Below are 13,088 nucleotides of genomic sequence, written 5' to 3' on the forward strand. Positions count from 1 at the left end.
ACACTCCAATAAACATAAAAAAGATGTCCAACCTCTAAGATAATCAGCTGAATTAAAGCTGGAGGTCTCTGTGGGTCCTGTCACCCTCAGCTCTAAACCGACTGATGAAAAAGGCAAAGTAACAGTTCATGTGCATCATAAACTGCCTTCTTTATTATCAGTGGGCCTGATGGTCAGACCACAGTTCTAAGTACATGGTCCTGACCTTCTCAAACCTAAACCCTCGACTTGGGCTGAATTCTCCACACAGCCAGGCAGGTGGGAAATGGAAGAGGCTTTACCCACAGGGTTAGAATGTAGCCCTGGAAAGAAAAGGAAAAATGGCGGGACCAAAAAGGAAAAAAAAAGGCCCCAGGAGGTAAAGCTTCACTCTGTAAGCACAAAGGGAGGCCGGAAGGTCGGAAGGTGGAGGAGAGTCATTCATGAGGGGCTGAAGGAAAAATTGCCCTGGGATGAGAAGCAGAGACCTGCTACAGCACCATAACTAGAGTATCTCCTGAGATAATGAAGCCTGAACCATAGATGATTAAGTGGTTTATGCCCACCTTCTCCTCAACACACAATGGAGCAGATGAAGATGGATTAAAAATGTGTCCTGTCCCCCAAAGACCCGATTGGGCCACTTTCTGAAGTGCCAACTGTCAAATATGTAAAGTCAACCTCTGGTCTTCAAGAGAAAGTTTCAGTGAAGAGGTCTAAAATGATAGCAATTAGGACTCGAAAGGAGTCAGATGGTTGGCTAAAAGCCAGAGATGGCCTTTGGCTGGTGTAAAACAAAAACAAAACAATCTCAAGCTCTATCTCTCTCACACGCCTGTGCACACATGCACTTTTAGGTGACCTCGAAGCAGCACCTGAGTCTCCATGAGCAGCCTTTCTCTGTGTGCTCCTTCAGCTTGCTAGGCCTGGCTATCCTTGGGACCCAGATCAACCCGCCTAGGAAATGAGGAATCCCACAGATTGGGTGATGCAGATTCCAAAACATGCCAGAGCAAACTACAGAGGCTATTATTTAACTTCCTAAAAATACCACAGTGCCCCAGAACCATACTGTACCTGGTCTAGCCCTGGTCGACCTAGACTCCAGGGTCTCACAACAGAACATTGCTTTCCTTGATGAAACTCCTGATACTCTTAATGGTCTTACCTTTCAACCAAGTTTAAAAATTAAAAGAAATGTTTTCTTCTCTGTGGCTCCTTGCCCATTACAGGTTATCCTGGTAACAGTTGTCTTCCAATTCACTGCATTAGCAGATTAGCCGGAGTAAAGTAGGATGTGGAAGCAAAACAGAAGCTCTCCTATAAAGAAAAAAGAGCATATGTTCACAGCATGTTCTGTTTTGGTCTGATGACAGCTGCCATTAAAGATACGGGTTGAGGGTCCTGATTCACATAGAACTGCACCTCAGAAGATTGAAAAGTTCTAGTTAACTGAAATTTTTTCCATGTGAAAACAGGAAAGAAAGGCACGGTCATCCTCTACCTCAGCTTTTATCCTACACTAAATAATAACCCAGAAATAGAGACACCATAATAGCACTATCAGTGAATAAGAAAAACATACATATTCTTGTCTTTATCTTATAAAAACATCAATGATATTCTTATCCCACACACAGCTTACTGTAATGGCACCATACTTTAAAATACTAAATCAAATTTGAAAAGTAGCCAAGTAGCCCCATGTAATACCTCTAAATACCAAAACTTTCACCAGGAAATGTAAGCAGAATATTGAGGTCACTGAAGTACTAACCATAGCCAAATTCTGTCTCTAATGAGTCAATTAATCAAACGCTACACATGAAAGGACTATAAACCATCTTCCAAGGCACTTCACTGATAACACTGCAAAAAAAGTCTCAAACTATAGACAATATGCTAATTAGAAATCCTGTAAGAATGCAGTCTACAAGGCATCTCAAAACACATGCTGTTCACTGGATGCATTTCTTCCATAAAACTCACTACACTGAAGTCAGTGTTTTCCGTCAAATAAGGTAATAAATAGAAACAATGCCGAATGCTTGTTAAAAGAATAAAATGAATCAACCAAAACAGTAACAAACCCAGGTTAAGAAAAGATGATTTAATTCTAAACACTTTACCAAATGCTTTCTGAACATACACTTGAAAAAGTGTAATTGATCATTTAAATTTTTGCTTTAAATGACAAGAAACCATGTGCCACCACCGTGTGCTGCCAGAGCCCTCAGACCCATCACTAAATGCTGCAGGTAATTCTAGCCCCATTCCAACCGTTCCGTGTGCTCAGGGTTCCAGATCCTTTTAAGAATCTGATGAATTTACATGTTCCACAAAATGCACACTTGTGCACACACACACACAATTTAGCATTTAAATTTGAGTGGTTGTAGGACCCTCAAAGATGATCTGCAATTGTTTCTTCTAGTTGCCAAGACCACCCACTGCCCCCACTTGTAGGCAGGTCACAGGCTCCCAGCAGAGTTGGACCAACTGCCTGCCTCACCATGCCGCACACTCCCATCCAGGGAAGCAAAAAGAAAAAACAGTTATTAAATGTACTCACAGCATTATGAACCTGGGTACTTACTAAATAGTTACAAGTATGCTGAGACTTAATCCACTTTTCTGGAATAGGGACTCTGTATAATTGCTCATACTCTTTTTCACTTAGATTAATAAGGGAAAAGAGTGGGTCTATAATACTGATGGTAAGAAATATGGTAATTCTAGGGCGCCTGGGTGGCTCAGATGGTTAAGCGTCTGCCTTTGGCTCAGGTCATGATCCCAGCGTCCTGGGATCGAGTCCCGCGTCGGGCTCCCTGCTCCTTGGGAGCCTGCTTCTCCCTCTGCCTCTCTCTCTCTGTCTCTCATGAATGAATGAATGAATGAATGAATGAATAGATAGATAGATAGAAATATGGTGATTCTAAAGTGTGAGAATATGAGAAACAAGACCAAACAATGGAAAACAGAATGGAACAGTGTCTGAATGCAGTAGTGGGACTACTGAGTAAAGAGTGTATATTGAATACACACCGAAATGCCTCTAGATCTACAGTAAAAAGACTATTTGGGTTGTTTTGCGTTGTTTTTACAGACACAATCCACAAGGACCAGGAGAAGGCAACAAAATTGGAAAGGTGCCGGAAGGGAGCAAAAGGAGTACGGGCTAAAAAAGTTATTCCCTGAACACTTAGATCCCTAAACATCCTCACCCTCTCCCCCCCTGCTGGCCCGACTGAAGACAGGACGGCGAGCCGTGAAAGCGGGCCTCTGCACTGGGAGAGCCCAGCCGGCACAGCTGGGGAAGTCTGCCACCCCGACGACAGAGGGACTGGGTGAACTGCAGAAAAAATGCTGAGACACAGGCACACCCCACTGCCCACCCCAGCTCCAGCCAGATTCTCCTACTGGGCTCTGACATTCCCAGCCAGGCTGAAAACAAGAATGTCTTCAGAGTGAGCTAACTGACCTTGAGAAAAAAGAACCTGAAAATACTGACACTGGGGACTTCCCAACCAAAGAAGCACTGCTAGTCACTGTGCTGGGAAGTTCACAGCCAATGAGCCCCTCCCATGATGGGAGCCTCCAATCTACCACTTTTGAAAACTAGTATTTTTTTTTCATTTTTCATCACAAATTTGCTGAACAGCTCCAAGAGGAGTAAAAGAAACTTCCACTAAGCCTTCCCCTGGACTCGCAACGGATCACTGTGTCACTTTTGCTTGAGTATCCCCCTCTCCACAAACACCCCAAACATTTGAGAGTTACTGCAGATCACTGACCTTCCCGCCAAACAGTTAACTGTGTATTTCCTAAAAACAAGGACACTAATTCACACAACCACAGTACACATGTCAAAGTCAGGAATTTAACACAGTACTTGCTGACTATGGATTAAATAATTCATATTCCAATTCTGCCAAATGTTCTATAATGTCCTTCATGGCAGTCCTCCCTCACCTTCATCCAGGATTCTATGTCCTATCTCCTTCATTCCCTTCTGTCTGAAACAGTTCTGCATCATTTCTTTGTCTTTCATTTCACTAACATTTTTGAGGAATACAGCGTATGCACTTCCGGCAGGAATAAATGAAGTTTTGCTGTTCCGAGAGTATCACATAAAGAGGACGTCCATTTGTCCTACTGGCGAGCACATTTCGATCCCCTGGTTAAGATGATATGTGCTATATTTCTCCACCGTAAAATAACCAAGTAATCAAGGAGTAAGTAATCTGTGGGAAGATATTTTGAGATTACGTTCTTAAAACATTCACTCAGTAGTTGTACTACCCACTGACAGTTTTTGTCTGAATCAACTGTTCTCTGATGGTTATGAAGTGATGGGTTTTTTTTAAGTCTACTGTTCCTTCCTCCATTAGATGACATTCTAACTTTAGTACGGTATGCACCCTTCTCCCCACTCATCCTTTAATTCCTTAACAGTATGGACTCAAAGATTTTTATTTATTAATGCCATTATCCACTCTGATGCTCAAGTTGTCCCACATTCAGCCAGTGAGAGTCCCTTCAAGCAGACTCCTGTGTGCTTTTCATACTTTTTGAGCACTTCCTTATTTTCTGGCATAACAACATGTTCCAGATTCATCTTGAACATTATCTGCCCCAGCTCTGAAATCATCCATTTTTCCAAGGAGGCCTGGTTCTTTTAGTGGAGACTGTAATGTAGAAATGAAGATCTGAGAGCCAAGGATGTTCACAGACAGCAGAGAAAGCTGGGAAAGATGGTAATTTCATATAATTCAACTTTGTGTGCTGTAGGTACGTATCCCTGACTTTTAAATTGAAGGAAAACCAAAGATCACCAGATATCTCAGGAAAGCCACTATCATGAAAAGTCAAGGGCAAAACAAATAGAAAAATACAAGCTGGAGGAAGCATTACAAAAAAAAAAAAGAACATGTAAAAATAATAATTGATATCCTCAGAAAGATAACACATCCACTAAACAAACAACAGAATACTAATATTTAAAAGGGCACAGAAGGGCGCCTGGGTGGCTCAGTTGGTTAAGCGACTGCCTTCGGCTCAGGTCATGATCCTGGAGTCCCAGGATCGAGTCCCGCATCGGGCTCCCTGCTCGGCAGGGAGTCTGCTTCTCCCTCTGCCCCTCCCCCCTCTCATGTGCTCTCTCTCATTCTCTCTCTCTGAAATAAATAAATAAAATCTTTAAAAAAAAAAAAAGGGCACAGAAAATAATAGACTAATGCAGAAGGAAAATGATTTCCAACCATCAATCAAGAAGTATGCAGAAAGAAACACAAAGTCAAAAGATTTACCTCCTACACAACTTATTGGGAGAAGACGCTGAGGAGAAAGACTGTGCTCCACTACCACAGAGAAGACAACAGAGAAAGGCAGGAAGAATCGCCAGGATCCCAGGAGACAACTGTGCTCCCACCAGGGAAGGCAAACAGGGCAGATTGGAGCAGGGAAAGAGTTCTTCAAAAAGATAAAGCTGATGGAATACCTAAACATGTAACTGACTAAAAGTCTGAGGCTAAAGTGGTGATTAATATTTTTTTAAAAAAGTAATGGGGCGGCTGGCTGGCTCAGTCAGTGGAGCATGTGATGCTTGATCCCAGGGTCAGAGTTCAAGCCCCATGTTGGGTGTAGAGATTACCCAAACAAACAAATAAAATTTTTGTAAAAAGTGATACACTTCCAAGAAAAACCAAGTTGTTTAGGAAAAGTATTTGTAATTCACCACTTAACATATAAATAGCATACAGGGTCATAATGATAAAACTAAATATTGATTTAACCACAACTGCAGTAAAATTATCTTGGAAGGATGGGGAAGTTAGAATGTGGAAGGGGAGAAGAGAGAGCTAATCCCTACCTTCTGTATCTTTTCACAACAGGAAATCAGTAGATATACTTGAAACTAAAAAAAAAAAAATCAGCATACAAGCATGCGAGTATGAACTCTTCAAATATGCTCTTCAGATATAGGGAGGTAATATATATATATTTTTTTAATTGGCTAAAGGAGTTCAAAGAATTACACTGGACTTCAGGAAAAGGGAAAAGAGAGTGGGGAAGCTAAGGAAGGCTGTTTATCTCATCCAACCTCCTAGAACTAGCTCACTCTTAACTGCGGATGTGTAACACTTTGACAAAAAAAATTTCCTTAATAAATTGTTAAGAAGAACGCTAAACTGGGAAAAGGTATTAAACGTTGAGACCAGACAGCTGTAACATCAGCAACTCACTAGCTCTGGACTTGAGGCTTCTAACCTGAGTATCCATCCATTCCTTCATCTATGAAATAGAGCTGGACTACTTAACTCTAAACATTCTTCCTGCCTCAATAATTTATGAACCCAATATAAAAATGAAGTAATCTAGGCTTTAAAGATGGTGCCAGTGGCTACAGACATTAGTCGATTAAATTACAGAAAGAATTAAGCAGGACTAGGTGAAAGAATAATTGGAGACAAGTAAAATGGGGGGGGAAAATTTGCTTAAAGCCCCAGGGTACTGAGAGGCTGCTGATGGTGAGGGAGGAGTCAGACGTGCACTGTTTAGGGAATGAAGACAGAGAGTTCCTGATCCCAGCCTGGAAAGAATTTAATACTGACAGTATCCAGACAAACTATGACATGAGACCATGGGGAAAAAAGCTAAGTAAGCCAAAGAGATGTTTGCTTTGAAAGTTAAAATACAGAGATGATGATAGAATCCATGAGGATGATGAAAGGTGCTTCCCTCTCAAAAAGGGGGGGAACCCTCCCCAGGTATTTAACTTGTAGGAAACCCAAGTTTCACATCATAAGAGAAGGACCTGGCCAGAGAGCAGAGTATTGAAAAAGTGGGAGCAACAACACAGTGTATAGAGCTAAAGGAGGAAAAGTAGGGATTTGCTAGTAAATAATAGAATGTTGATGTTCTAATCTATTCAGGCCACTGTAACAGAGTACCATACTGGTGGCTTATAAACAAGAGAAATTTATTTCTCACAGTTCTAGAGACTGGAAAAGTCCAAGATCACAACATCTGCAGATTCAGTGTGTGGTGAGGACCTGCTTCCTGGTTCATCGACAGCTGTCTTTCTGCTGTGTACTCACATGGCAGAAAGGGGCCAGCAAATCTCTAGGGTCTCTTTTATATCCCATTCACAAAGGCTCCACCCTCATGGTCTAATCACCTCCCAAAGTACCCCCCCCCCCAATATCATCACATTGATGAGATGTGAAGATTATTTTCAACATACAGATCTTGAGGGTGGGACACAAACATTCAGTCTATAGCAGTTGGTATCTCTCAAACATTCAGTCTATAGCAGTTGGTATCAGAGGAAATGGATCCAGAGGGGCCCCTTCAAAAAAGGAAATCAAGGGGAGCCTGGGTGGCTCAGTTGTTAAGCACCTGCTTTCAGCTCAGGTCATGATCCCAGGGTCCTGGGATCGAGCCCCGCATCAGGCTCCCTGCTCTGCGGGAAGCCTGCTTCTCCCTCTCCCACTCCCCCTGTTTGTGTTCCCTCTCTTGCTGTCTCTCTCTGTCAAATAAATAAATAAAATCTTAAAAAAAAAAAATACCAGTCAGAAATGAGGACTGGTTTAGCCTAAAACAGTGAAAAAAACAGATTCTCAACTCAACAGTATCTAAATATGTGCTTGCTTAGTCACAGAATTTGAGAATAGCAAGAATGAACATCTACCCTTACAAATCCGTTGTGCTAGTTATACAAGAGCTTTCAATCCCCATAGATACTAATTCCTATTTTATAGTTGAGGATAATAAGAAAGAACTTATTCCATATAAACCTTATGTGAACTAGGTTTTTGTTTTGTTTTTTTTAACTCATCTTGGGAAAAAAGGCAATGAAAATCTCTGTGCTGTCATGTAAATTCCAAGATAGTCCTCACTGATGCAAATTCACAAGAGGAAGCCATAGCTATTACAGAACACACAAGAAAGCATTTTCTCCTTGTATCATACATCAAGCACAAACAATAAACACCTTCTTAATTACAAACAGGTGATAGAGGCCAAAGCCTGAACACATAAAAGCAAGTAACTCTACTTCTTACTAACATCAGGAAGCCCTCAGGTAGGCCAGCTCAATCAGAGCAGCATTTTAATATGGATCTTGATCCCATTTCTGCAAGTATTCTCACACATGTTCTCCAAAACATCCAAGTCCAAAGAGATGGAATATAAAGAGATAGGAAAATAATCCATCTCTTTGAGGTCTTGTTCACCATTTTATCCTCAACGTCTAGCACACTGAATAATAATTTAAAAAGTCCACAAAATTTTGAATAGAAAAATCATCAAAAATGAGCACACAAACAACTCATAATTGGGAGAAAAAACATAAATAAATAATTTGGATGACTTCAGAGGCATCTTTCAACAAAAATTTAAACATATATTTGCATATAAATATTTATATTTAAATACAAATATCCACATACATAACTCAGCTAACTTCAGAAACACCAATCATTTTTAATACAAGCCATGGCAAGAACTCCAAGACTTCTAAATCATTAATAAAAAAATCACTATACCGGGATGCCTGGTGGCATCAGTTGGTTAAGCGTCTGCCTTCGGCTTAGGTCATTGATCCCAGGGTCCTGGGATCGAGTCCCACACTGGGTTCCTTGAGCAGCAGGGAGCCTGCCTCTCCCTTCCCCTGCTTGTGTGTGCTCACTCTCTCGCGCACTCTGTCTCTCTCTCGGACAAATAAATAAAAAAATCTTAAAAAAAAAATCACTATACCAAGAATGAAAAAAAAAAAAAAAAAGACTATTAAAGTATAAAGCCCCAAGGTAAATCCATACTACCACCTTTTAAAAGCAAAATCATATATGAAAAGTACTTTAGGTAAAAACTTTGGCACCTGATTGGATTACACCATCATCTGGCTATGCGCCCTAATGGATACCGAAATCACTGCAGTCATACATGTAGCCAACCCAATCTAAGTTGCTATTAAAATGAAGCCAAGTCATTAATTAGTAAATTAGCATCCAAAGTAAAGCCCAGAGAACCAACTCTGCCTGTTACAACAACAGTGTGTAGAGATGTAGAGCAATGGTACAGAAGACTACACGATCCCAATTGCCAACTATACTTAACTGGCTCAGCCATGATAAACAATCAAGTTAAATTTGATGTAAAAGCTGAAATTTCCATAATCCAGAGTACAACTGCAAGAAAGACATCAAAACCTTTTATAGGGCATCCTGGTAACCAAGTGATTAATAATAAGTGAAGTTCAGAGACTGAAAAATGTGCTAAGCACCATGAAAGTAAAAGAATTTGTCCACTGAAAACTCAACCCAAGAATGGGATTTTCACTGGCAAAACAAGATAACAGAAAGAAAAAGAAATAATAAAGAAAAGATCTTTGTAAAGGTTCTTGATTACTTTTCTGAAGAACGGACTTAATATGAACCAAGGAAAGGCCCATGCCACAACCAGCTGTAGCCCCGTCGAAAGCTCCAAGAGTACAGTTTTTCTCCTAGCTTTGAACACAAGCCTAATTTCTAGTTGGTAATTCTAATCCTTACTCCTAAACCTTGGTTTCTACCACTGATGCTTCTGCAGTTCTCAAAACAATTGTTTTTAAAAGGGTAAGTGCAGGGCGCCTGGGTGGCTCAGTCAGTTAAGCATTTGACTCTTAATCTCAGCTCATGTCTTGATCTCAGGGTCGTGAGTTCAAGTCCCACACTGGGCTCCAGGCTGGGTGTGGAGCCTAGTTTAAAAAAAAAAAAGGTAAGTGCCCCAGAACTGTGCTGTCCAATACAGTAGCTACCAGTCACACACAGCTATTAAGGACCTGGTAAGAGTAAGAAACTGAATTTGCAATTTTGTTTTAATTTAAATAGCCACACCGAGGATGGATAGAGTATCATTATACAAAGTTCTACCAGACATCACTGCTCTGACTCACCTTAAAAACTAAGTATAGAATAAATGTTTATGGTCTGTAATCTTGGATGAGTAAGTTCACATCTCTAGGCAACTTTCTCAACAACAACAACAAAAAATGTAAAACAAAAAAAGTTCAGCTAGATTGTCTCTGTGACTGTAAATAATTTAGTGCGGCATATAAATTATCTCCATTAGAACTGAGGCAATGTAATTACAACCACACCTCCCTCAAAATTACGGCAGGTTACTTCTACCAGATGAGGCAAGCTACCATACTGCCCCCGCACATCACAAAACTTACTGGGGATAAAAGGAGAACACAGATTCGCTTTAGTCAACCTCTGAGCAAGTAATTCATCTCTCTAAACTTACTCTCTTATCTGCAAAATGAGAGGATTAGACTAAATTATCATTTAATATGCTTCAAATCTTAAACTTCTTGAAATATAAAATATAAGTGAAACCAGGATACTTAAAGAGATGAAGAAAAAGGAATCGATGAATAACCACGGTCTTGATCAAACTCTTAAGAAATTAAGTATAATTAAACAAGATCTTCAAGTATAGAGTCCCAGGTACAGTATCAATGTATTCTGCTAGGAAACTGATTTGGTCTCTTCGGGTGTGCCTGGTTTTCCATTTTGCTTTAAGTCTACGTGTGAACACACTATCCCAAAGGCCGCCAAACTGCAGAGAGGTCAGTGGAAGATAGAGCTCACAAAGGTTTGTACTGTCTCTTTCCCCCATAAAACATGGACCAAGAAAAAAAAAATAAAAAAAAAAAAACGAAAAAAACCATGGACCAAGAAAGTCTTCCTCCTACATCAGACTAGTATAATCCCCACTGCTACATTCGGGGCTTTCAAACATTATCATATGCTTGCTTTGTCAATGACCCACACCAAGTACAACTTAATACCCTTTTGATAGGAGCTGTGGTTAATTTCAGGTGCTGTAAGGTAAACTGGAGTGTGAATTCATCCACTAAGCTTAAGATACACCACACCCACCCTTCCTGTGGGTACATATATAAAACAGGACAGGGTCCTTGGAAAAGAATCCTAACAGGTATCTAGAGAAGGGAATTTAGATTAACAACTTATGTGAAATGTGTTAACAGGCAGGAATCAAGGCAGAAATGAAAAGCTTAACACAGCTCTTCAAAGACACATTTACAACAAATACCTTCTGTGGCCCATACCAGACCTAACATTTTTCTCCATCTTTAGAAAGGGAAAAAATCACTTTCAAAGAGTTTGATTAATAGCATGGTAGGAAAAAACAAATTCGACTTTCTTGCAGAATAAAATGTTTTACCTGATACAGACTTTCCCTTGCATTATAGCTGATTTAACTAGGCTATCACTGATGACCAGTTAGTTTTCAATTTTTACTATTACAAACAAATGCCAGATTTCCTTGGAGAGAAGCTGTCGGATCAAGTGTGCATTTCTAATTAGAACATAATGGCAGGCAAATGGCTCTCCGTGGAGGTCATACCTATCCAGACTCCCACCAGTAACTCTGGAACGTCACAGCCCCACACCCTTGTCCTTGCTGGTTTTCTCTTCTGAGCACTGTTGGTATGTTTGAGAGCCATTTAACACTTCACTTTTCTGCCAACTGTTTATATCCTTTGTGCATTTTTCTATTGGGCTGGTCTTCTCAATGATTTGTAGTGGTTATTTCAAAATAAGAAAATGAACCCTTTGTCTGATAGCATTCCCTCTTCAACTCATTCCAATCTGGTGTCTATCTGTACCACTCAACTGAAACTGCTCTTTCAAGTCACCAGTGACCTCCAGATGGGACCAAATCCAAATGAAACTCTTTCTGTCCTCATCTTACCCTCACTCTCAGCAGCTTTCAATACAGCTGACCAGTAGACCCTCCTTATTAGAACATTCTCCTCACTTGGCTTCTTTGGTATCATAGGCTCCTTGTTTTCTCACTGGCTACTTTAGTCTCCTCTACTGAAGGTTTCCTCCTCTCCTTTCTTCCCCTCTATACCCCTACTAAGGTAGAAGCTGATGCAGGGTTCAGACCGTGGACACTACCTATTACAATCTCTGGAGCTGACCACATTGGTTGGGGTGTCAACTCACACTTGTTCCATTCATGCTGTTGCCCCAGCAACGGAAACAAAACCCAGGAGACTTAAAAAAAACAAACAAACAAAACTTCTGTTGAACAAATGAAGTCATTTCAGTGGGTTTTAAAAATACCTCTATAAACACAGATGAGATAACAAATTTATAAAACCAAAACACCGTTTTTGCACTTCAAACACATGCACTCAACTGCTAAGCAGACATTTCCCCCCTGGATGTGTCAGAAGCACATCAAATTGAGTATCTCCAAAACAAAGCCTTTTTTCGTCCACCATATACCAACACTGACCACCAACCAAACCTTTTCCTCCCCAAGTGTTCCCTGTCTCAGAAAAGGCACACCCCAGTTGTGAAAGACAGAGCCTAGAAACTGCCCTGGCTCTTCTTTTCCCTCCTAATCCAATTCATCCAATTCCCCATCTTCTGAGTGTCTCCCCTCTTCCATTTTCTTCTGCCAACACCCAGAGATCAGAAACCACCTCCTAGTTCATCTCCCTGTGTCTCCTCTGGCTTCTCTAAGCCACTGTCTACTTGGGTTCTTAGTCAGTATCCCCTACTACTCCACATGAGCTATGATAATTCTGATCGATGTGGTCCACTACAGCAGCCACGTAAGGCTTCTGAGCACTTGAAATGTAATTTGAACTGAGGTATGCTGTAAGCAGAAAATACACACTTGGTTTCAAAGGCTTAGTACAAAAAACAGAAGTGAAAATATCTCATTAATAATTTTTATAGGGCACCTGAGTGGCTCATCAGTTGTGTGTCTGACTCTTGATTCCAGCTCAGGTCATGATCTCAGGGTGGTGGGATCGAGCCCCGCTTCAGGCTCCGTGCTCTGCAGGGAGTCAGCCTGAGGATTCTCTCCCTCTGCCCCCACCCCGCCCCCCACTCACAGGTGCGTTCTCTAATAAATAGTCTTTTTAAAAAATAATAATTTGGGGGGCGCCTGGGTGGCTCAGTTGTTAAGCGTCTGCCTTTGGCTCAGGTCATGATCCCAGGGTCCTGGGATTGAGCCCCACATCAGGCTCCCTGCTCAGCGGGGAAGCCTGCTTCCCCCTCTCCCACTCCCCCTACTTG

The 13,088-nt window shown here is 41.0% G+C and overlaps 1 protein-coding gene across 7 annotated transcripts in view; it reads right to left on the reverse strand.

Moving 5' to 3' along the window:
* Positions 1 to 1,588, reverse strand: part of PPP6R3 (protein phosphatase 6 regulatory subunit 3) — a 94,343-nt gene extending 92,755 nt beyond the window's left edge. For 4 of the 7 annotated variants that reach the window (XM_021685586.1, XM_021685588.1, XM_021685585.1 and 1 more), the window contains exon 1: positions 1,148 to 1,295. The gene's annotated coding sequence lies outside the window, so the exon portion shown is untranslated. Of the gene's footprint in view, positions 1 to 1,147 lie in introns of all 7 variants that reach the window. The other 3 variants (XM_021685587.2, XM_044919468.1, XM_044919469.1) reach the window with 2 other exon arrangements.
* Between the last annotated feature and the right edge of the window lie 11,500 nt (positions 1,589 to 13,088).

Source organism: Neomonachus schauinslandi, chromosome 11 (assembly GCF_002201575.2).
Source record: "Neomonachus schauinslandi chromosome 11, ASM220157v2, whole genome shotgun sequence".
NCBI lineage: Eukaryota > Metazoa > Chordata > Mammalia > Carnivora > Phocidae > Neomonachus > Neomonachus schauinslandi.